The sequence below is a fragment of the Dermacentor albipictus genome, chromosome 10, assembly GCF_038994185.2.
Source record: "Dermacentor albipictus isolate Rhodes 1998 colony chromosome 10, USDA_Dalb.pri_finalv2, whole genome shotgun sequence".
Lineage (NCBI taxonomy): Eukaryota > Metazoa > Arthropoda > Arachnida > Ixodida > Ixodidae > Dermacentor > Dermacentor albipictus.
In genome coordinates this window covers 55,643,026-55,669,537 of record NC_091830.1, presented here as the reverse complement: position 1 = coordinate 55,669,537, position 26,512 = coordinate 55,643,026, and the positions used below count along the sequence as shown (strand labels likewise).

At 43.0% G+C, this 26,512-nt stretch overlaps 1 long non-coding RNA gene across 1 annotated transcript; it reads left to right on the top strand.

The window, feature by feature from the left end:
• The first annotated feature begins 20,207 nt into the window (after positions 1–20,207).
• On the top strand, positions 20,208–22,812 carry LOC135917057 (uncharacterized). Its single transcript, XR_010569168.2, has 3 exons — positions 20,208–20,227; positions 21,315–21,433; positions 22,729–22,812. It is a non-coding gene; the product is annotated as an uncharacterized lncRNA (long non-coding RNA).
• Positions 22,813–26,512: the final 3,700 nt, after the last annotated feature.

The window sequence follows — 26,512 nt, the reverse complement described above, 5'->3', positions numbered from 1 at the left end:
CTCAAAGACATGACATTTCTGTGTAAGAATGCCCTTCCGGAGACCCAAAAGCACCTCATGCATAGTACGTTTGTCGTTGGCCCCTTAGGAGCATCTCGCACCTCCATGGCCTGTTCCACAGCACGGCCTCCCACGAAGGGATGCCTGTTTGCTGCTCCGACTGCGAGTTGGCTGCTACTGCATGGCAGCCCGCCGGTAGCGTCTTGGGAAAGCCACCTCGCTAGCCTTTGCCTCCTGCGGTTAACCGGAGACTCTAACAATTTATTTGATTTTACCAGATAGATTTTTGACACCTGATGACAAGAATCACTGGCCTCAGGTATGCCAAAGTTACCATAAACTGTGTGCTAACGTTATCATAAAAGTGATAACTGGTTGTCTCTCGCAAGCGGGTAAATTGTGCGTACATAAAACTGGCGAATTAAAGAAATATAACTGATCAAGTTTTATCTTTCAACGGAAGCATGACTCCCGATGGAAAACTGGTTATTGCATTCCCAAAATTTTCGTTTAGTTTTCAGTGCCACAGGTCCAGTGTAATTATATTTTCTGCGCATTACTCGAAGTGCAGAAAATATAAGTTCATCTTGACTACAGTTCAACGCACCACAACGCCAGCAAAGCAGATTTTAATGAAGTGCCTGCTTGTTCCCAAACTAGGTAAGCGGCTAGAAGTAAGAAGCTTTTAGTACAAGTGATAGGCTCCAATGATTGCGACTTGCGTATTTCACATGGAAGCCTTGGTCTACACTCTGAGCATGTTGTTGTCGAGCCATGCAATCAAGGAAGTTCATTCAGGTCAGCATACGAGTCACTCTTGCCACAGTGCGTGGATGCCTAACCACGTAAACTTTCAGTGTTCATCTTGCTAGGTGTAGATCACATAAAATATTTACCCATGACCTATTTAGCTGAAAAAAAGTAAAGATAAATATTTTTCAGCACACTTGGGGCCTTATTTTGAAACGGTTCGTGTTCCAAGCTTTTCGCTGTGGCTCCTACGTCACTCGGAAAGAGGATGGGTACGTCTGGTGTGACGGCTACCATTCATTGAGCGGTGTTTTGCCATAAGGCGGTATATTCTTTGCTGCTCCAATATGATTCTGTGTCGCCGGGGCTGAGGTTCTTAGGGCGGACCATTGCTAAAGGAGTAAATACGCCCAGTAAATACACCTAGGGATGGAAAGTCCCTAGCGGTATTTACTGGGTGGGCGTTGGTGAGGGGATGCACTTACTCCCCCTTTGTGAGAAGTCGAGGGACATAGTGTACCATTTATCCCTCCTCTCGCACATTTAACAGCGAACACTTCTGGCTGCACGCTGGAAAATCCAACAAAAGGGCATCTGAGGCCAAATTTTTATTGTAAATGCGTTAGCCATCAAAATAATGCTTTTCTTTTTGATGTATCCCCTGTTTGGGCAGTGATGACTCTCGGTCGCGCTTCGCCGCGAAGAGCTGTAGCAGACGGCGACCGGGGTGCGCTATACACGCAGGCGCTGGAAAGTTCCCGCCATACCAAATTTCAGGTTGCCCATCACGTATGACCAGTTGTTTGTGACCGCATAACCATATTTGACGACATAAAATTAGTGCGCTATTTTTAACCTAAGGGCTAGAGATTGCAAAGTATTATAAACAGGCGTGCGCCAAACGATGGCGTACTTTATGACATGAAATTCTTGGATTATTGAATACCGAAACTATAGAGCGTGTATATATATATATATATATATATATATATATATATATATATATATATATATATATATATAGGTCAAGAGGCTGTCGAATTTGATTGCATTGGTGACAACGATGTTCAGGAATGCCGATCGTTGCGGGAGTTGGGGACAAATAATTTTGGCACCCGATTCCTGTGTCATCTTTCTCCATTTCTGCGTCATGTTAGCGCATTGTGCTTCATGCGTTAGGAAGCAAACATTGTCCAACATGAACAGGCATTACAATACCACAAAAAATTGGAGGACGCTTAAGCTTCGCCTTCAAGAGTGGGACGCGACAGCGTTCCCGTCGACCCGCCAAGGGGTATAAGACAATGCGCTACGGCACAGCAATCACTTACGATGCGCCCCGCATCGGACTTAGCGCCCACCTATCACGCGGTGAACGTCGAGCAACGCAGCGTTCGGCGCGACAACGAAACGTGCGCCTGAGCGAACGAAACGAACCAAAGAACTCGGTGTCTCGGAGGGGAAACGATCTGCGCCATCCAAACGTCGTGATCGGCACGGGCAGAGAGATAGATAGTAATCTAAACCGGAAGCACGGCGAAGCGTCGTCAGGGGAGAGGGAGTCCCGCGACGCGCCTGGCAGCGGTCCCAATGCGCGCGCGGCGCGCCTCCTGTCGGGGCAGCGCCGTACATTGAGAGGAGGGGGTCTTCTGTGTTTGCCGCAAGATGGCTCTGCGTGTGCGGAAAGCGCAAAAGAAATGCGGCGGAAACGCACTTCGCAACTCGTGTAATTGTGACTTCTGTACGTTACATGTTCATAATTACCGATATACACCGCAGTATAACTTTCCACGGCTGGTTTCGAAGGCAACACCGCATTCACTAGAGGCGCGTTTGCACCGCTTGGAAGCATCGAACTCGTGGCTGAGTGGTAGCGTCTCTGTCTCACACTCCGGGGACCCGGGTTCGATTCCCACCGGGCCAATCTTGGAAGTTGCTTTTTATTTATGAAGCGCCTGCCGTGATTTATCGCTCACGGTCAACGCCGCCGACGCCGACACCCGACGCCGACGACACCGGCTTTTCTGCGACACGAGCTCCTTAACGCTATCGCGTTAAAATACGGCCTTGAATTTTTTCTATTGGCATGTGTTACTTCCGATCCTGTCTGGTATTTTATATTCCGACCATTTCAACATAAGGGTTGCAATAGCGCACGTTCCCTGAAAGAAACCACAAACGTAATGATTTCATTTTTTCAAAAAATTTGGTTAGCTTTTTAGGTTTTATTCCAAATACTGAAAATTTGAAAAGTGTAGGTTAGTTATGTGCTATCAAAATGCTTTATAAATACCTGCTTCCTCTTTTTTTTCATTCGTTTTATAAGGTATTTACTTACTTTTCCTCGTTTCCTCATTGTACTATGAGATTCACTGTGCTTTTATTTCATTGAAGTAGGAATCGTGTTCTGTGTGACTAGCGATAAATTTCTCATCGCTGTGGGTTGATTGCAGCCTTCGTAAAATGTTACTATTCAAGCGCTTTTAGGCTATATGTTCGTTATTTCAAGTGCATCTCAGTCTTCTAAACTAATGGCGAAATTGAAATTGGGTGAAAAATAACAATAATTTTAAGTGTAATCATGCTGGGCAGCTTTCATGGACTTCCTTTAAATATAACACTGTAAACAGTTACTGAACCCTCGTTTTTTCACCTATTTTAGTTCATCATACGAGGCTTGCAGTGTTGTTTCTCCACTGTATTCTGTGCAAAAGCATGGCACTTTTTTTCACATTTCAGGAAAATGAGAGGCAAGCTATGTGTAACGTATCGGAAACGTTCCAAAAATATGGATTAAGCGTGCCTTTTCATATTAAATTACGTATTCATGTGGTCCGGAGCGTTAAGAGAGTGTTTAATGAACGGCATAAAACGCATACTGCTGCCAACGCATAATAACAATTCCAACCGAGGTCCAATATTTTAACATATGGGGAACGTTACCGCAACATTATTTCCGTAGGTAAATGCGTGTTGATAAAATACAGCTTTCGTGAAAAAAAAATTAGAAATATTTAAATTATCTTAAACAAACGTTTGAAAGTCAAGCTGGCGTTATGAGCTACGCTTAATAAATTTCCAAGTCTACTATTCATTTCACAAATTTTATTTAGTAGGAGAGGCGCGGCTTAAATGGAATGTGTTGCCAAGTTCTAATGTCTTTTGGCTTACTTAATAGCGTTACGAGTAATTATTGAACACTCGCTTTGGGCTTCTTTTTTATGCGTGATACGTATGTATGGTTTGCCTGGTGTCCTCAGTGAGTGAAACTAGCCAGCATCTTTATGTATGGTGACAATAAGGACAATGTAATGGGTGATGTGTAGGCAAGGTTCAAGGTGGGTTGGTGACTGAGGTTGTGGTAGCAAATTAATAATGTTAGTGTTCTAGTGTTTTGAGTGTGCCCACCAAACGGGACAAAACTCAACTCGTTGTCCTGGCAGAACTACAAGTACCACCGACACCAAGTTTTGCACAAATGGGTGCTACTCTATGAAAATGTCGATGCTGATTAAAATAGTTGGATCAAACACAGCTTTTGTAAAACAATTTCTTCATCAATTTTTGAACATGTGACACGGCCGCTATCAGTTATGCTTCCCATTGCCCCGACATATCTGTAAACAACCTGTTTTTATTTCGTGGTAATGGGAGCGTTGGTCATAGTAAGTGACATGTCGGACAAAATTTTTATTTTCCTGGTCTGGTAGCAAATAATTACAGGGCACTTGCTTTCATTTTTCTAATTTTCAAGCGGCATAAGACGTGTCTCCACAGCCCAAAAGACAAAGACAGAAAAAAGAACACAGCACAGGCATTGAGTTCAACAAAGCTTCATTCACGAAACCGCCAGAGCTATATATTTTAGACATGAGCAAAAAATAATTAAGCACTTGTTTGATGTCACACACCTCAGGAGCCTTTATTGCATCAAAGCCAGATACTTGATTTTGTATTTCGGGACGGAAATATATGGCATGCTGATGCACAAGTCCCCCAGCGGCTTTATATTATGAGCCTATATGACTTTACGGATAGCCTGTTCACGGTCTTTGAAGATTACATCGCATATTTCATACTCAGGCACACAAGGACACATTCTGCAGTGAATACCAGGATGGCATCGCATGGCTGAGTGAACATCGTTAAAATGCTCCCTCAATCACTCGTTTAAATATTTACCCGCCTGGCCAGCGTACGTTTTTCCGCAAGTCAGGAGAATCATATGCACCACACCTATAGTGCATGCAACAAGCTCCTTCCTATGGTTAGTAGTGCAAATATTTTGTCGTCTGGCATGAGTATACGAAGGCATGCAGGGCACTCGAAATTTTTCCGGTGCAAAAACGTAAACTTTAGTATCTGCTTTATATCTCATCGTTTTAAAGCTGTGCGATATCTTTTGCAAATAAGGGAGCACCATGATTCACCTATTTTCTTTGGCAGCTTAGCCTGCTGGGGCCTTGTCTCCCAGCTTGATTTTCTTTAATATATTTTCTGCTTCTGAAACTAAGAAAAGCTCGGGATAGCCAGTATATGTCAGGCGGAAGGCCTGCCCAATGTGTCTGCGTGTTAAGGAGTAGCAGCATAATTTATTTAGCGCAATTGCGAAGCAAGCATTTACAATGCACCATTTATTCAGCTTGGAATATGGCGACAAATAAGACCAAAGGGATTTGTTCCCTCGTGGCTCATACGTCCACTACAGATGACCTCTCTGAATACTAAGGCGCAAACATAAAAGCCTTCACGAGGCATTCATTGGTAGTTCATGCGTCAGTAAATGTGGCGACAAATACTCGTTGAATAGGCAAAGTACATATAAAACAGCAGACTCAGTGTCATTTGAAACAACTGTGTGCAGCGAACTGCAGAATGGCACTTGTTGAGAAAAAGCAATTCAGACTTCAAAAGTGGGTGTGCAAATATGGGTACAGCAACAGACTTCACAGAAAGTTACAGCCATGCAGTCATTCAAAAGTAGTTAATATATTCTGCACTTCATTGGCCTCATTGTAAACTCGCGACCAATTGATGATCCAGCGATCCCCGGTCCTTGATCCACATTGCTGTTGATTAGGCTTCTTGCTGGAGTTTTGAAACTTCGTTTTGCAAACTGTCTAAACAAAATGATATAACAATCTGACAGGCCACATATGCTGCAATTAACCGTTTATTTTACTGAGTGCTTGCGTTAAAAGGTTTAAGGTATTCATTGTCAACTGCTTCTTTGAGGATGGTCGAATTCGAAACCATGAAGACACATAGATATGGCCATACAGTTTGCGTCAGAACGCGCTCTGGTTGACAGATATTGAAGAAATTCTCAATGCATTCACCGCTGGGGTATGTAGGAAAACTTGATGATTTCACACGGAGTTCACAACTGTCGTACCATTCTGCAAAAAAAATAATTGTACCTGCTTGTCACTGACAGTACGGTTACGACAAAATTCACAAATCAGACTTTTTTACGCTGACCTTCTTTTTCCTCTAGATCAGAGCATTGGTTACAGCTGCTTGGCAAACAATTTTTATTTCATACATTTCATGTTCTGATACCTGTTGTTGTAGTGCTAATAAAAAGAATTTATAATTTACAGAAAACCGTCATAACGTAAGGAAGCCCACAAAAACTGCTAAGGGCCGCATGACGACTCACGTAGCATTTTTCCCTGGCCCCTTGCCGGCTCGGAAGAATGCTTTATTTAGCACGCATTGCTAAAGCAAAACCGGGATCGGAAGATTTCTGGATGGTCTACAATTTCTCAAAAACAGTTTTGTAATACCCTAATAATAATGCATTCGTTTTTAAAAACATGTTTTTTTTTTTCTAAATGTGAACACCTTCAGAAAGAAATTTTGGACCAACTAATACATTTCCCGCTCACATTATTTGCTTATTTTGTGGCGTCAGTGGGCAGCATTTGTCATTCATATACGATCGAACCGGACTGACCTCCAATGGAAACAAGCTGCCACTATTGGGCACTCTAACGAAAGTGGCGGAGCCTGTCAAGATAATTTGCGTAGAAGAAGCCGATGTATGTTATAGTATGAAAACGAAGGGCCATTTTCCTGTCCTCCTCACGCATGGAGCAAGATTTCTTATTGTTATATATTTTCTCATGCGGAGCGCGTTGTGGGCAAATTATCTGAGAATATATGCTAGTCTTCAGTGAAACTTTATGCACCATAAGAAAACGCAAGTGCGACTTGTATAGGTGGTCTAAGCGCTATGGTGGAGATAGCTTTTGCGAATAATTCAGGTCATACAGTAGTCACCAACGAAAATTTTTGGCGCTATTTTGCAACATTGCGATACCTTTATATGAAAGGATTTCAGATAACCATTTGCAAATATAAACACATGTTCATTTTATGTGATTACTGTAGAATGAGTTGGGTGGTGTAAATTCTCTAAATTTACACTCGGAACGCGTAATTTTCAATCCAAAGGAAGGAGTCGCGTCACATGCTCACATGCAGGCACCCGCTATTTGACAACACGTACGCTCCAGCTCTCAGCTGAATTTTGCCTATCCTTCACAATCGGCAACGTCACGTAAAATCATAAAGTTCAACGTTGCGAAGCGTCACATAGCCTACAAAGGATGCTGTAGTGGAGCACTCAGAAATAACTACGGCCACCTACGGTTTGAGTGTTGCGGCAACCTTTTTAAGGTTAAGCATTTCGAGTGGCATGGGCGGAACCTCTCCCTAGCTGCGCACCCCTGAAAGAGCCGAACGCTAGGACGGTAGCGGCCGGTGCCCGTAATACAAACCGGTGGGTGTCCGATAATGTGGATGGAATCACGCGCCTACAGCAGCCGAGCCGAGCGCGTAAGTTGCCGAAATAATAACTGAACGACATAAAGACCGCTGCTGTGCCAATTCGTAAAGTGAAACAGCCGCAATTCTGTCATGTTCTTTTCTCCCAGCCCGTTTTGAGTAAGTATTGCTGCAGACCAGTCGGCATGCACTGCTGAGCTAGTGCTACCACATGAATCTGATGCCTTATTTGTAAACGTGGACGTAGTACAAGGAATTATATATATCCCAATACAGAAGAGATGCGCATGAAAAGCTCTGAGCACGCCATTTTCCCTCCTTCAAAAGGTGTATCTGGATTTCGGAATTGCCTTTCTAATCAGCAGTAGAACAGGAGAACCACTCAGCCACAGGTGAGACTGATGTTTCGAAAGCACTGCAAAAGTGTGCTGCAGAGGCCTGGTTGGTGCATGTGGAAAAAACTGAACCATAAAGAACCATATAGCGTAAACTACAGGACACATCGTTTACTAACAATCAGATATTGCCCCTAAACTACGATATATCTAAAATACAATTTGCTCAGAGAACATACGCACGCCAATTCATCAATGAACACTACTTTATGCAGTATTCACACATTCAAGAAAAAGCGGAATTCATAGCAACGTAGAGATAAGAAATTAGTGCTAACGCATAAGCCACCGTGTCGGCACATGTGAAATGCTTCGCTAAGCTTGCCGGCAGGTTTGTCTACACATGGTCACAAGAAACTGCAGTTCTCAAGCTATTGTCAAGAACCTTATTTTCTGCAATGTTTCCATTTAATTTAATTCTACAATAACGGAGGAAATGACTTGAAACTGAGCCCTCATGTGAGTAGGCGGGCTCCGGTAACCCATCATTATTACAGCGGCCTGTGTGCCCTATATAACAGCTGCCCCATTGAAAACGGCATCCTATAAATAACCTCGCGAGTGCATCTCCACAAACATCGCACGTGATTTTTTCCCGTTGTCGTTTTTCTTTAAAGTTCTTCGTTAATTAAGCGAATAGCGAAACGATTACCGTGTGCATTGAACAAAGCTATTGCTTCTATTTTCTCGGAAATCTTTTGTATCCTGTGATACTGTTTCCACGTAAGGACGAACTACCGTACTTCGAAGATCCTTCGAAGGTCGCGATGGTCCGTATTCTGCTTCGGGACATCGTTTCAACTCCAATAATTTTTTTTAAAGCTTAATTTCGGTACACGCACAAATGCGTCTAATAAGACGCACTGCCGCCAACGCAGCCAGTTATGGAACGTGGCTTCGAAATTTCATCCATTGCAGGTTGCCCATGTATGCGAGGGTAACAACAGGAGCTTGATGTGAGCTTGTTGTTTCGGCAAACCTGAAGAAAAAAAGGAGTGCTACAAAGACGCGGTCTAAAAGAAGCGATTGCACTTCTGATGCGAAAGAGAGATCTTGACGTCACGGTGGTACTATTCGTTTTTCTATTCATATTAGCCCTGTTCCTTCAAATAAAATTTAGTTGGAAAATATTGCCTGTTCATCGTACATGTTCTTCTGTTAGTCCGCGTTTTTGTAGCGCTTTTTTTTGCTTCAAATAGGGTAACAACGACAAAACAAAAAAGAGATAAGTTCACTGACGATGACGACACACTCTTACGTGCAGTTTGAGCCCAGTTCTATACTTCTTTTCATTTGGCCACATAATGAGGATATGAATTAGAGAGATATATGTAGCAGAGTCAGCGATTGTAGAAAATCTGATCTGCGGATCAAGTACGTCGGCTTTTATATTTGATTCGTCGCTGGTGCCTCGTGACTTTCGAACAGCTATACATAATTCGCGTTCGCGCACGCAGTCAGACTACAAAACAATCGCGAATCATTACAACCGAAACAACCGCAAACGAGACCAAACCAAACTAACCAAAGAAGGGCCAACAATAGTTGACGGGAAAAAAAATTATGGAGTTGTACGTGCCAAAACCACATTGTGATTATGAGGCACGCCGTAGTGGGGAAACGCCGGAAATTTCGACCACCTGGGGTTTTTTAACGTGCACTTATTAATAAATACACGGGTGTTTTCGCATTTCGCCCCCATTGAAATGCGGCTGCTAAGGCCGGGATTTGACCTCGCGACCTCGTGCTTAGCAGCCCAACACCATAGTCACTATGCAACCACGGCAGGTGTGTTGACGCGAGGAGACTATAGCACGAAACGAGCGGCCTGGTTGAGGCCGGTTGGGTGTTCGTTCCCGTAAATTGTGTAAAAAAATTAAATATTGACGCGTGAATTCGTGCCACGCATGGGGACCATCTCAAAGAGCTAGTTGGCGTTGGCACAATAAAACACATATCAAGAATAGAAACCTATTTTAAAAACGCATGCGTAGGTATATCTGAGTGATTGTAGCCTTTTTGTTATGTAATAAAGATGAGTATTTTGCGTTCTTTTTTATGTGTGCTTCCCCATTCTCTAATGCCCGAACAGGGGTCCTTAAGGGTCTATAAAGTGTGATGACAATGAATGGTTAGAGTATCGGTATGCTATACTGAGGGGCAGAATTATGGTTCTGCCATGGAGCCCGGCATTCATGTTTGTAAGTATGAGCTAATAGGAAAAAAAAAAACAGCACCCAGGATCACATAATAGCAATGGTCAGAAAACCCTGGGTCAGTTCACAAGAAAAGCTTCACTGTACACAATATACAGGTCTCATTCGCTGTGGAAATGTTGAAAAAAAATGTACAGTATTTTCCAGATAGGCCATCTGGCAAAGTTTGGAGCTGTTCTGAAGATTTGCGTTCAATTGCGAAAAGAACCAGTGTGTTATGTCAAGCCGGGAGTTGTGTGTTGGATGTGATTACTATACTTAATGATGTAATCAAGATCACGGTGACTGCATAGCAACAGTTATATCGTTGCTCCGGAAAACAAATATCGGAAGCTTTTCATTATCGGGATCACTCCGCCAGGCGGTACACTGTAACACAGCGTCTTCGTAGCCTTACTGACTACGCAGAAAGAACTAGGGGACGTGTATCAATGCCTCATCCACTGTAGTGTTAAATAGCCATTGAAAGCGTTAGGTACCACGAAGCGAAACTGAAACTGGCACGTTACTCGTGACGAGCGTTAGCACACGTGCTCTACCTCGTGACATATCACGTGAACCACGCGCTACGTGTTTTGTTTTAAGGAATGAGGTGGCATTGCCACGATAAAAAAGGCGTGCGTTGGGAGCCCAGTATACAGAAGGGCCATCAGGCTGCTGCGCTCTGAATTAGAGATTCGATCCCCCAGATGCACACTTGATTTGCGTTTTTACTGAAACATGGCAACAGCGCAACCTACCTACCGCAAAGTACCTGGAGTTAGCAAAGCAAGGTTTTCCAGTAAAACAGAAGGGAAACGTGGCTGATGTGTCAACGTGATACTGTGCTGTACTGTAACCGGGAGCGCGGCTACGGGGAAGCTTGCTCGTCTCACACCCTAGAATCCCGGGCTCGATTCCCATCACAGCGAAATTTACCAAGTTTTCTATTGAAAGGTATAATTTTCTTTGTTTACAAGAACCCCCCTGATACATCTGATGTGAAACCGGGTATTCCGGGGCGTGCTTTTCACTCTGCACCGTCAGCCACGTTCGGTGCCATCTTTCGGTTCCGCCGATGGATTTTCTCCTAATGGCGCACATAATGCTTTCGCATTAAAAATGCGGTTGCGAACTGCATCCTAGAAGCCTCGTGTTCTTTAGACGCCAAAAACAAAAAAAGAATGTCCCTATAGGTTAGTTAAGCATTTCGCATATACTAACACGATAAGTCTTATGTTAGAAAATTCTGGGGTGTTAGGTGCCAAAACCACAATATTAACAGAGGGGCATCGTCGTAGGGAGTCCCGCTTAATTTTGATGACCTGGAATTTTTTTCACGGTTACCCAATGCACAGCACACAATCCTTTTTCCATTTCGCCCTCATCGACATACGGCCGCCACGGCTGGAAATTAAATCCGCGACCTCTTGTTTAGCAGTGCAATGCCATAGCTGTAAAACCAACGCGGCGGCTAGATTCATGCGTTAGCCCCCCTTCCGTGCCTCAACATCGTACACAACTGTATTTATCGACGCTGCCTATCAAATTTGTCGTAACCTGGAGACAGCAGTGTGCTGTGCTGAATTGGTGTGTTTAAGTTGAGTAAAGTTTATCTTTCCTCTATATTGCAGGAGAAGCGCAACAAACATTCGTTTTTATTTAGCTTTTTGGCTGTCGTGTACACTATACGTTAGGCGTATGGAGTGGTTGATACCTTATTAGGCTGAATAATTTTGGCCGCCGCCATATTGCAATGCACACTGAAAAAAAAAATGTTTCCCAAGGGCTTTGTTGGTTTAGTAGGGTGTCCTGTTGATATATAAATGAATTATGATACAATTTTGAGCACATTGGGTATTTCAAGCAATCATGTGCCGGGATAATGAGGACGCTTGCCTGTGAGAATCTTCTGCGGTACAATAGATCCACGGATACTGAATTGTTTCAATAAACTACAACCCCAAGCTTTACAGCCTTCGTTTCTTAAAATAGGCTAGTTATTTCCTGGAGCCATTTTCGTATTATTGATATGCATTTTTCAATTTTGGGAAGCCATTTTTTCCTCACCTTGGCAACACGACGGTTCCTACATCTTTGCTGTCACGCCTGCTGTAGCTGAAACCTCAACAACACCCGTTAGCACCAATGAAACTGCTTGAATTACCATACTCAGCCATTTTTCTGCCAAAATGTTTCTCCTGAAGAAACACAAAGACACTGTTTACAGTCTATTACCAAAGCAGACTCACCAAAGATGCCGATGTGCCTTGGTGAGACCAAAGTAGAAAAAATACCTCACGTCAAAAGTCAAGTCGTACAAGCCACCTTTCTTGATGCTGCACGTTTCGTCATCCTGCTTGATGTATCATAATAATATATTTGTGTATTGGTTGTATATTGTGGGTTTATTGTTAGTGTAGTGTGATTAATACAGTGCAGAATAGAAGCGAGTAGTGAAAATTGAGCAGCATTTGTTAAATTGCGCATTAACGTCGCAGAAATATCGCAGATTACTTTGTAGGACCCCTATCGGAATGTAAGCTCACAGCTCCTCACTCAAAATAATAACTATCGTATGGTAACAAGAAAAATACTCACGCCCCGCGTATACTCGTCGTAAGGCCGTGAAAAATACTCCACAAGTGTTGTTGTCATCTTGGTACACCAACTCTTCCGCACCTCTCTCGGCGCCACCTTGCAAAACAAACAGTAATATATATATACACAGAGGAATACAAACACAATACAAACACAAACACCCACACGTATATATATATATATATATATATATATATATATATATATATATATATATATATATATACAGGGTGTTTTACCGAACACTTTCACACCTTTTTTTTAATGTTGCTTGCGGCAGATATCCCAACTCTAGTTTATTAGCCGGTCTACACTCGAAGCGGCGGCACTACTTGCACAAACAAATGCGATGTAATATTGAAAAATTCACAAGAATTGCCTAATAAACTTTCTAGCTAATTATCTTATGACCAATATTGCAATTTACGAATTCCAGCAGTGAACTTCGAAGGGCGGATCCACTTGGTACGAATTCTCAGGGCGACACCAGTTTCGAGATATAAATTCCCGAACTTTGCTGAGAAGTGCATTGGCCTTCCTGTTACCTGGGGCTTCAGTGCATGAAACGAAGTTTGGTTAGCAAATTAACTGGAACGCAAATGCATTTCTGCGCAATGTTCAGGAGTATATATATCGAAACTGGTGTCGTGTTGAAAATTCGTTCCATGTGTATTCGCCTTGCGAACTCCACGGCTCGAGTCTGTAAATTGCAACGTGGGCGATTGGTAATGGGCAATTTAGGTAATACAGATATACGCGTGCATTACACTGCACCAAGACGAGTAAAAAATTGAACTTTTATATAGCTAGCCACGGAAGCCGAAGAAGCTTTTAACACATGTGTGGGCTAAGTAATATATATTCATGTTTATGGCATAAGCTTCAGTTGCTAGTCTCATGCTAGCGGTTCGCTTTCTTATAGGTTCTACGAGTGGCACGCTATAATGGGGCAGTATGAAATGCGTACTAGCCTAAATTTCTGTGCTTCTCAGAAGTGCCATCTTGATAAACAACAGTCCTCAAGTATTTCAGTGAAGTAAGCCAACCAAAGCCAACCAAAGGAATGGGTAAATAAAAATCAGCGCGTTATTTTTCACTACACATAGATGTTCTTGCGCTGGTTATCTACACTAGCAGGGAAGTTAAAATAGCTATGGAGTTGTACCTCTCAAAATTACATTATTGTATCGGAAGGACGCCGTAATGAAAAGAGTGACAATTTCGACCATATCAAAGCTGTTTGGTGTGGGCCTATAATCCGTTAAATGCAGCCACAGGGCGCCGGAACCAAACCCGCAAACTCATTCTCAGTAGCATAACGCTATTGCTACTAACCCATAACAATGGGTAGGCCAGAAGTAGTCCAGAAGTATTAGAGCTATTTTCTTGTGATCAAGATAACTCTATCTGAAGTAATTCCCTTGGTATCCAGGAGGGATGAGATGTTCAGCTTGTATTACTGCCACTACAATTATATGCAACGGCTGGAGGAAGTAGAGCCCAATGAGTGCTAATAACTGTGTTCTTTCTACTTCATAGTCTTTATATATTTCGTATTTTTTATATCGTTTGCGCTGCTCATTTTCGAAAGTTCGTTTGGCCTTGGACGAATTGATGCAATACTCAGTAAGAGGTGCAGTGGGGAATCAAAAATATTGGCAGTGACTACTTCAGCCACGGCTATTTGTGTCAAAGCAGCCCTGCTTCTTTGAACCGTAATGGCAGGCGCCCGACAAGGAAGAGAAATATCAGGATCCCACGCACTGTGGAAATGCATGCAAGCAAAAATTTATATCCTGTTTGCTTTCATTGCCGTCAATGAGCGGGGAGGTTGGCGGCGAATGCGTAATTTATTCAACGTTTAGTCGAACATGAGAGCGGTGATTTGATCGTAGACGTTACCTTGCGTGCACAATTGCTATTTGTCTGCGTAGTGCACAGAACACACATGGCGACGTGTTTGCGTGAGGTGTTGTTGTGCGCCGTTGTCCATAATCTCTGAGCATTATGATTGCCTCATAAGGCACATCGCATCGTGGAAGAAGTGTTGAGCATTAGTTGAACTGTACCTGCCTAAACTACGATGGGATTATGAGGCACGCGATAGTGGCAGACTCCGGCTTTGACACACTGGTGCTCTTTAACGTGCACCTAAATCTAAGTGCACTAGCGCTTTTGCATTCTGCATCCGTGTAAACGCGGCTACCGTGGGCGGGATTGAACCCACTGCCTCGAATAATGCCATAGTCGTTAAGCTACCTCGGCGAGCGGAGAAGTGCTGATTTCGCGTGCGACTGCTTTCGTAGTGTCGCGTACACCCTACGATGTTTTAATGCACATTTGCGTCTACAGCAGACATTGCGTCAATTGTCCGCTTGACAATACTGTAAGATGTTTAATTTTGAGAAGTATCAGAAGTGTATCATACCGTACTTTTAGTTGAACCGCAAAGGCTGTTTCCTTGTCTTCTCGCGTCACCTTTCCCTCTCCCGTCTCTTCCTCCTGACGGGTACTATGAAAGTGGCAAAGCTGTTTTTCACTCGTTTCGCGACTCCTTCTCTACTCAGCCTGTGCCTCCTCTCCGCATATATCTCTACAGTTCTATCTATGTCCCCTCTGGACGGTTGCACATTAGTAGAAAGGTAAGCGCTGCAGTTTCTGCAGTGCTTTTGAGGCTGGTCACGAATAAGTACACCTGTACAGAGCCTAATTTGACGACGTCTAGGAAGCTTCAGAGAGCATCGTGCCCATGCGAGAGGATGAAAATGTCAAAACAAGTTTCTCGCATCGACTTGCCTCTCTGCGACACTGCTGTCATTGATAAAAGGTGCCCCAGGTAACTTTATCGAAACATTAAAACTATGGAAATTTCATGTGGCTGGACAGAACCAAGGCAATGTTGTTGGCCATCGCTTGGAGATAATCAGATTATTTGTTGTATTCCACCTAACTGCATAATTAGTCCTAAATAGTTAGTGAGCTCTTCGAATGTAATATTTACATTACAAGCGTAACTGACTAAATGTAGGGCAATATCAATAACTACCGATACAGCTTTCTGTTGCTGAAGATGTGCTGCAAAGGTCTGTTTTTTTCAATATATAAAGAAGACCGCAATTACGCACAAAGTGTCCCGAGTGGCCAGTCGCACGACAATTTCGTGTAGCATAGTATTCATTTAGTGGTCACCAGTCGCAAAGAGGAGGCACAAAAGTCGACCGCTTTCACGTCACCGCGAGAAGGCGGACTTTCCTTAGTAGAATGCAGCTCAGCCATCTTTTACTTCTCGAGAGGTGATAGCTAGCTCGCACCTGGGAGTGTTCAATCCATCAAAGAATGCACAAAGCCGCCTGTGGTTTACTAGGCATTATATTCCACCTGCCTGTCACTCCCCTGCTTTTTATTAGGAAGAAACTAGATTTTAAGCGATCATTGCAGAAACCATGTAAAGACATCCGTAAACCAGTAAAGACATCCATACAACCATATTCAGCGCGTTGGTATTGTATTTTGTTTTATCCTTGCCGTTGAAAAATAGCATGCATGAAATAGAACGTTGGGCATACGTCACCTTCTGTTGTCAACAACATTATAGTTGGGTCTTTATATGTAGAAATATCGAAAAATGTTCCGACTAGATTCTCTACTCCTGGTCTGTTTATAGGGAAAAAATAAACATAGTATGAGCAGGGTTTCCTCGCAAAAGAAAGAACACACCTATATCAATCTGACAGCTGCGTCATCACGTGCTCCTACCGAAGTTCAATGCAACAGAAATGTTTAAATATATTGTGATTCTAATTTTTTTCACAAGTAGCTTCCAATTTTTCTACTTATAAATGAAATAAGCGTTCACATTTTGAACAGTACACGCGGTGGTGTTATCGTAGAAGTGAAACATGTTTTTAGTTATTACAGCAGTACATATTAACCAGCAGAAAAAGCTCGGCTACCATGATGACGAATTGTGGCGGGAACAATACTGAAACTACACAGCTGCCCTATGTTTATGTTGTGAATAGTGGCACAGTGAACTTCTGCTTTTGGCATCTGCAGTAGAAACACGCAAGAACTTGATACCTAAGCTATATAGAAAATTATATCTAGGATTTATTTCACGTGGATTGAAGTTTGTGTGTCCTTACTAAGTGCCCGAAAGAAAAACAGCCTCACATTAATTACTGAGCACGGCAATACTCGGCTATCCAACATCAGCTAGAAAACAAGAGTTGTAACTGTAACTAGGCGTGTTGCATTCATCCCTTGCCCAACGCGTTGTTTTCTTATAATAAGTTATATATTGAAAAAAAAACGAATTTTGAGGTGGTGGTTGTAGCTTTTGTAGACTTGGGGCACTACCGTGGTGCCTCAGTGGCAATGGCATTGTGCTTGCCAGCGCGCAGACACGGTTAGAATCCAGGCAGCAGCAGTCGCTTTTCGAGGGGGGTAAATTTCAAAAAACGCTCGTACTTAGATTTAGATACACGTTAAAGAACTCCTGGCGGTCACAAATATTCCATAGTCCTTTATTTTGGCACGCTTCGCATTCAAATCGTTAGATGCATATGGAAATCCCAAAATTATAATTAAAAAGGTTTGCCTGGGGCACTCTTAATGCCTGGAGCGGCTGATAATGCAAAGTGATGGAGTGATCGCAGGATTCTTACCCTCCTTGCCCCGGAGTGTAATTTCGTGTGAAGTAGACTTGCTTTTTTGTCTCGTTCCAAACATGATCAACCTTGCACAATTTATTGCGAGTCTCAGACGTTGCGAGATAAGTATATATGTCGGTGGTATTAGACGTGTTAAGGAACTGAAAAAGAAATAATATTTAGCATTTAACACACTTGTCGAAATCGATGTCAGAGGAGGCTATAGAGAAGTGGTTCGTAAAAGGATATACACCGCTAACTGAGATGATAACACTTCCGTTTATTTGTATTCTAATCAAAGTTCCATCTTATGCAAGCATTAGGCATAGTGCAAGTAAAAAATATTTTGATTGCAATTGCAACTATGTACACACCAGTGAAATTTTCGCCGTCATCCTCGGGGTCGCCGTCATATTACGTATGCCAATCAGCTGCGACAATATCGAGGCCGCGCGTCGTTCGCACTCGATGCAAAGAAAAGCTTCCGATGGTGAGCCTTGAAGGATGGTGGCAGCATATGGCAGCAGTTCGGAGTCAACACGATATTCATTCGATGACGCCCTCTTGCGCAAGTGGTTCTAGCAACGGCTCCCGGCTAAAGTGCAGAAGACCATGGTGACAGCTTTCTTTGTAGATTTGGCCGGAACTAGCCGCGTTGGCACAGATGTCATAAAAGTAGCAACTCAACCCATCGTTACCGCCACATATACCCCAGGTAACAATTCGGGCATGTAGCATACCACGCCTGCTCTTAACCAGCACTATGTTCTATCGAATACCTGTGTGACCTCCTTTAGCACATTGTGCCACAGAATGCCATCACACGTACACTCTTAGCACGGTACCTTTTATGGTAACCTGTAATCACGAGTAACTTATAAAATAAAGGTTACATGCGAAATATGTTGATGTTTTAATTAAATGTTGTTACGTATATATATATCTATAGGTTACAAGAGTCACAATTGACGGATTTAAAGGTTAATTCAGCGCAAAGCGCCTTGTAACCTTTAGATTTTAACCTCTAAAGAACACTGCAGCGCATCAGTGAGGAGACTTACATCATGGATTGGACGTTTGCTGATAAATGTATCCTAATGTGTTCATGCTCTGCATTTATGATCTGGTTATTACAAACGTAGGACTTCGGCAGTTCGGGCTGTATTCGGTCTTAATTTCTGTCAGCCAAGCAGTTACATTTTTCACGATTTAAAACCAAAAAATAAATCAAGCATGATCGCACTTGCAAGTTCATCTGCGCGCTGTTCTTTGACGACCCTCCATACTTGGCACACAGCCTTATTTGAAATATCAGCAACGAAGACTGTGTCATCGAATGATGTGGCGTGCACTGCCTGCCGAAACCCAGTGGTCGAACGTGACGGAAGCCCCCTGCTCTCGCACGCATTCTAGCCACCATGAGACAGGCATGGAACATCGGTATTTCAACACGAGAAACAATAGCGGGCGAGTTTCTTTAGAAAAAGTGAATATGTTTTAACAAAATTCATGTACGAGGCGAGGAAGAACAGCAAATGAAAAGCACACGAACGCGTTCGGTCTTTCAGTAAAAGGTTGTTGAAAACATTGGATGGTTCTATCACATATCAATATAATTCAACTTGTCTACTAAAATGTCCCTGCTCAGAACCTTTCAGTTGTCTGCATACATTTTCTGCCTTTAACCGGGTTCGTTTCATTCCCTGCACTGCCTTGATGCTGTCAACCAAAAATTTCCCATGCTTAATTCAACCATAAGCGCTCAAGATGAGGTTAATAGTTAGTGTGCAAGAAGCGCGTGCCTAAGAAAACCATGCTGACACGCGGTACCAGCTAGGCAGCGTGCGTACTGAAGTATAAACGCGCGGCGAGGGAGCTGGGGATGCGGTACGCGCTACGCGACCGGCGTAACTGCTTTTAAATAAACAACCTACATGTCGGCGAACCATTCTGCATTGCACTTAGGATGTTTTAAAAACTTGTAGCAACTGATTCCACTGCCAACTTTCTTTGGGCATTATAAGCTGTGCCAAAGATTGGCATTACAACGACCGCAAATTTAAGTTACAGCAGACACGAAACGCGCCAAACGTTCAGTGAAATGAACAGGATGCCGCTACACTCACATACAAGCGAGCGCCGTCCGCTCCGTTGTCTTTTTTAGGAGACATAGACAGATGAAAAGAGCGTTAAATGTGTGAAGCCGCCAACTGAGAAATGAAATCTTTACCACTGTCCAAACACGAAATGCTTCCACCATCACACCAATAACATCACTGGCACCTCTGACATTTATTTCTGTAATTCATTGCTTGTTTTCATTTTTTTTTCATTTTTGCTTGTGCCTCTAAGTGCCTTTTTCTAACATGGCGGCAGCGAGCAGGCATCAGCCACACCGGAGCGCGGCCATCCACGGTGCTATCATCTCTCCTCCTCGGCCCAATCGAGATAGCTCGAGTTGCACGCTGGGAAGATTTTAAGCGGGAGCGGGAGGCTCGGAGCCGGCGGGAGTGGTTAGCGCGCTGTCGTCCTGTCGTTGTTGTCGTTCTGAGACGGCCATTATATTTGACTTGTTTGGATACCATCCGATCACCATTGTGTGCTGCCACCACTTGAAGTCTGCAGTAGTTATTACCGCTTCTACTGGGAACTTGCGCCATCCGCTGCACCCTCATGCCTTTGTGCAGCAGAGACCTTTTCGGTGTGTTGCGCGGTCGCTGCAACGAGCCGGGTTGTGAGTGCAAGCGATACACCATTCTGCGCCTGTCGGAAAGTGACAACCTGGTGAGGTGTGACTATTGTGACCACGACACAAATGCATACGGAAAAATATGTGATCTCGGTAAGCAGAACTTTTGCTTTAAATTATTTTTGGGTGGATAGTACGTGAATTCTTTATAGTTCGCAATTCAACATTTGACATGATGCATGCTCTCGCTTCGCGTAAGTGTTTCTGAAAAAGGTTATTGTTGATATGTTTGCTTCTTTATGCTCTTCGATTTACATTGAGCTAAATTCGATGTTGTCATGTTGTCATTTTGTGCAAATATTGGATTAGACCTTTCTAAAATATTGAGCTTGTCGGCGGGATGAGTTGTGTCAGGGCAACTAAATGACCTCAACAATACGTTTCTTGTACTGACGCCGTGCTTTGGGCTGATGTGCTTGACAGAAATCGTTCAGTATTGCACAACTCGCCTCGTGCACCCTCCGTTAGCCATGCTGTGGTGGTGCGTGACTGCCCGCGCCCTGGCCTGGAGGTAATCTGCGGTGTGTGCAGAGGTCGGGCAAGCCGAGGCGGTTCGTGGTTGCATTTCTGCTTTCTTTCGGTGCGAGTAGTGCTGGAGGTCGCGTAATCTCAAAAGTTCGGGGACGCGTTTAAGGGAGCAACAAAACAAACGTTCGCTCCCCTCTGCGTTCCTCAAGTCAACTTGATAGCGATTGTTCGCGGTCGTCAAATGAGATATGTTCATTAATGCCTGTGCTCGCGTGACACCATTGTTATTAGTAAGCTAATGATTACTGTTACGGCAGGTAAAACTACGTACCTTAGCTTGAGTAGTGGTCTAATGCTTTGCTATCGCTATTAGTGCTTCGCTTTTTGGGTAAAAATGCGTGTTTTTTTATTTTCTTTTAGTCAAACGGGCCAGTAATTTAACATAAGAATCGGTGGTTAGCATTGACTAACTGCGAAGAATACACAATTCTCTTTTTACCGCAACGTCACCCCTTCTCTTACAACTTGCATTCCAATTTCGCACAATGATGTATAATTATATACAGCGTTGTTTCAGAGAATACATGTTGTGTAGCTTTCGCACGAATTTTGCTTATGTACGCGTCTTTTTTTTTTGCCTACAGCTCTGCAATGCGCTCTGCATTACTTTGTGAACACTAATGATGTCGTTTCGTTGCCTCTATAATTTCAGAAACGAAAAATGCAGCCGAGGCAAAGGTGCAATGCAATGTGCCAGGCACCGTTGTTCGAGGCCTCAGTGTCACATGAAACTGTGGAAGCTTGCACATCTAGTCTCCTCAGTGCAATATGGTTAGTATAATGTGGAATGTTGGCCAAAGCTTTTTTGATTGCCTAGTGTATCAAATATTTTAAAGCGAAGCTTTTTTTTGCCACTTCCTTCGGCTTTTCCACTGCTGCTGCTGTCGCTGACCTGCACGCGGCGTCGGGGAGTGGTTGAGTACGTAATGTACATAATGTACGCAGTGTACGAGAAATTACATTGTACTTGTACATAGTAGGGACGCGGGAGTGACGTCTGTGAGCCCTTTCCAGCAAGAACTGCGCGGGCGTCGCCACAATGCCCTCTGGAGTTTTTTAGTCGTCACAATGTCCTCTGAAACTCCTCGGCCATCGACACAATTACCTCTGGAGCGCTGTAATTACGCGTTAGCCTGCGGTATAAGCATTGTAGAAGCTGCAGCGCTTTTGTACTCACGTGCAAATTTCCAGAGGGGAGATAGTCAATGGAAAGATAATACAGAGAATTTGTAAAGCCAACGCCCTGACCAAACGGATGAATAATAGTTGATATTCGCTCGTGGCGCCTTGCATACATAGTATGATGTGGAAGAATGGAAAGACGCCACCAGAAAGCATGCTTCATTTCGGGTCGCCTAAATAAAAGAGTCGCTACTAGACATGGCAACAGTTGCGGAGAAACTGTAAAAATGTTAGTTTAAGAATGAAACGGCACGTTTCTGCTATTTCTGAAAAATAAACACCCTGCAAGTTTGTACATGATGACAACTGATGCAGGCGGGCAGACGCAAAGCTGCACTCAGTACCGCAGCGTCAAGACGACAACACGCAGCGTCAAGACGACAACACGCAAGCGGCTGTCGAGCAAATAAACATTTCAGCCACGATGCCATGCGCCCGTGTGAAGAATGGCAGTGCTAAATTGCTTGCAGCATACGAACAATGGCGCACAACAATGCCTCGAGCAAACACGCCTCGCTGTTTGGTGTACTACATAGGCAAACACAATTGATGTTGTCACATTAGTAGTGACGTAAAGATTGTATAGCATGTACTACTTCATATAAGGAAGGTCGACTTACAATGTATATTGTATATCATTTATATTTTATATCAATTGTTCTCCCCCCCCTATGTAATGCCCAAGCTGGGCCTTTAGGGTAAATAAATGAAAAAAAAAGTGGTGCACGTAAGGTAACATTTAACATCGCATCACGACTGTCGTAGGCCGTCAACATCACCGCCAAATATTGCCACTGAACGCAAACAGCACAGAAAGCTTTGCTTGCATCGATTCCCACAGTGCGTGGGATCTATATATATTCTTTTTCTTTTTTTTGCTTTAGAGAGGACTGTCCCAGTTGGTGCCTCCATAGAAAATGAATCGGCCTGAATGCCTGTGCAAGAATCACAACCTGGCTGCTCTAAAGGTAAATGCATAGCGCATACAGGAAAGAATTGGTTTTATTGGGTGCTTTGTTTTCACTTGTTTGTTCCAGACTCCGCACCGTGGTCCCATGTGCAAGAGCCCCCACTTGACAGCCCAGTGGTTGCCATGGACAAAGAGATCCGCGATACTGAATGCGGCCAAGGTATGTGATGTGAAATATAATTTACTAGTTCATAAGGAAAACATCTCAAATGTAACGATACTAAATATTACACTCATTTGTAAACTTTTCACATATCGTCCAGAAAGCTTTCTGCATTCACCTTGTGATTACTTTTACTCACATCTGTGTTCCTGTTCAGTACTTATATTGTAGCATTATCATTTGTATTGGTCAGTGGTGCGAGTCGAGCGGAGCATCATTACACGATTTAATGTTGTCGCCTTAGATTTTCTTCCCCTGAAATAATACTAAGGATGGAGGCATTGCTCATACTTTATATGCGCTTAAATTGAGGTATGGTAGTATTTTGGTGCTATTTTTTATTCACTACTTCCGTTTAGCTAGACTGCACGATAATTAACACATGAAGGCACAGAATGTAGAGAAGGAGCAAATTAATGAAATTAGATGAAATTGTTAATTTAGATTTAACAATTTAATTTAAATGTGATTTATTGCATTTCAAAGTTAATAAAGGTGAGGTAAGCAAAAACCGTAAGAGACATCCTGCCGGACGGAACGTGCACACAGCCAGCTCATGAAGTGTGCGATGCTGCACCAATTTACCTGGTGAAATCTCGTTAATGCGTATCTTGTGGGAACAGGGCATAATTACGCGCTAAACAGTAGTATCCTTTAGTGAGATTTCAGTTGTATATAGTTGAGCAAACAAACGAAAATTGGTATTATACTGATTACTTTCGGTAAAATAACATTTCATTGCTTTTTCCTGCATGCTTTAATGAGAGCTAAAGGTGAGCCAGTTCTAATTTTCCTTGATGTAGAATGGTTGGGCTCTTTCGGGTTGAGTTGTGCTCTGCATCTGCAGTACTGCACGTTTTTGATAAATTTTACTTCGTCAGTTCACATTATGCTGTGCATATTTAATGTTTGATAGGCGAATGTTTATAGGCTCTAAGTGTCCTTGTAGGCTCCACTGCCCAGTGGTGATATCCAGATTGCAGCTCCCCACGTCTACACATGCAGCGAACAAACGTGTGTTTATGCTGGCAGCAGGCAAGAAATAATTTGGGTCTCGAACGGCAGCCTGGAGCTAGCTGTAATTTATTGTACTTTAACCTACTACATCAAGAACCTCGATTATCCATATGCATTTGCACCATTCCTGGCGCTGATGCAGAAACTTGTGCTTCCCAGCAATGTTGTGCCTAGAGGGCTCATAAATAACAGATTGAAGTGTTTCTTTGCTCTTCTGAAGAAAAAGAATGTGATTTGATTCAAAGTCTAGTTAACAATTTTCACCTTGCATTAATGTTCACTTGTTGCCAGGAGGTGGTGAACAGATGCATCATTTTGTGCATTACAGTTGCATGCCTTTCTATAACTGTTTTATTGAAAATTACTGAGGTAATACATCCATTCATGCAAGTGGCATTTAGTATTGTGCACAAGTATTTTATTTAGCTGCTCAAAATTCTTAAATTCGTGCAATGTGAATTATGGCGGCCTTTCTTTGTCACTGAGTTATTCTAACTGCTAGCCTCTAGATGATAGCGTAATTGTGCAGTACTCTGCATAGCAGTGACCAAATGACCTTTTTCAATATTTATTTTAAATAGGTAGTGCATTCAAGAAGTTTGAATCCCATCCTTGACATTGTTAGCTAGACAGTAAAATGTGTCATGTAGTAATTTTAATAAAAAATGTTCACGTTTGCATTGTCAAAAGGATCTAAACTGAGAGTACACTATGCTGTAAGCATAACCACTTCCAGCCTTTTGTCATTTGGCCCACAAGCCAGCACTTCGCACATCTCCTGGTTAAGCTTTGTCTGATGGCATCAAAAGACAACAAGTTGTCTTTTGATGCCAGTGGTGGCCAATGCTAACACTAAGGAAACGTTGCTCAGGTATAGATGGGCTGCATGCATGCATGGCCTTGTGGTCCAGTCTTCTTTTTTACGTTCACCTATAGCCAATACTTTTTATATTCTTTGCATCGGCTACATTGCATTGGCAACGTCTTTATTGACCTGCTCTAATGCTGCACATTGATGTGCAAAGCTTTTTTTATGTAGTGTCCAATGTGGATCTGAACACAAGTGTCCAGTTTTTGTTCCTTCAATCTCATATACTAATATTTGCCTTGTTTTCTTGCTTCCTGACAGCAGTACAAGTTTTTACATGGACAGTTAACACGAAGTTATTGACGACATGCATGGCTGAAACATAGTGATATGATTTTAAAAATTCCTGTGTTATGATGCAAGTGATAGTATTCTGTTGAATTTTCAGATCTAGTCATGTGCCAGCAAGGCCTGCTGTACTTCTGGTGTATTCTATGTTGTATTTTCAAATAAAGTTGTTGCATTCTGAAGTTAACCTTATACTTCCTGTGGAACTGTCAATTTATACTCAGATTATTTATACAAGCTAACGGCGCCTCCTCCTCAGGCGTTCAAATTGTGTTGAACTGTATTTTTGAGAACATTACCGTTACATATTTGCTCAAAAGGTGCCGCACGGGGAGTTTCATTTCGTCAGAAATCCCAAGGGATACAGTATAGTAGTATCATGGTAGCCCTTCGTTGGCTGAAATACAACGATTTAAGTGATTTAAATGAAAGTAAACTTTTGACACCACATTCAGTTGAGCGTTCCTTTTTTTTTCAGAGAATTTCATGTGGGCCCCGCTCTTTACGTGGTCCGATGAGCCGGGTGCGGCCTAGCAACGGGGAGCCGCCACCTTGGGTTTTGTTCCAGAAAGCCCAAATCTCCGCATGGTGCACCGAGTCGGCTGCCGCCAAACAACAGAGGTGCGTCATTTCCTTCTTTTGCGGTTCTCTCTGCTTGCGCCTCTTCTTTCTTGCGCGCTTCTTTTCGCGGTCGGATTAAGCAGCCGACAACCATGCCCGGAGAAACGTGAGCTCTCGCGGAGGACGCCACTCGGCCAGTCCTTTTTGGACATTGTCTTTACACGTGGTTGCGCTTCGATATAGTTCACCTATCCAGCTCGTGTAGTTTCCACAGGAAAGGGTGTCCCTGTGTCTCTCTCAGCCTAAGCAAAAAAAAGAAAAGAAAACACTGCGTTTTGCTGGCAACTTACGCAAGCCGTAACATCTCTTCGACTGCAATGATATCTAGTCAAAAAATTTTCTAGCTATCACAAAGCACAACAAGGAGGAGTGCGGGAGTACATATCTCCACTTACGAATGGCATAGCAAGTGACAGACGCATACTGTTTTTGGGTACAATTGTGTAGCTATTAGCAATAAATGAAGCAAATTTTTGCTTTGCTTATGAACAACGGCAAGTGTTCAGGCCCTTTACCCGTGCTGTGTTTTTCTCCTGCGCATGCATTTGCGTTTGCTGTGTGGATTGTACCAAGGGTATCATTCAGCATGCAAAAATTAAAAAGTAGAATCAGTGAGCTGAAATTCATTTTTTTTTTCATTTTCGCGTGCTAGATGATACCTTAGGAACAATCCACCGAGTAAACACAAACGCATGTGCAGGAGGATAAAAACCGCAACAGCGTGAGCCAAAAGTCTGAACA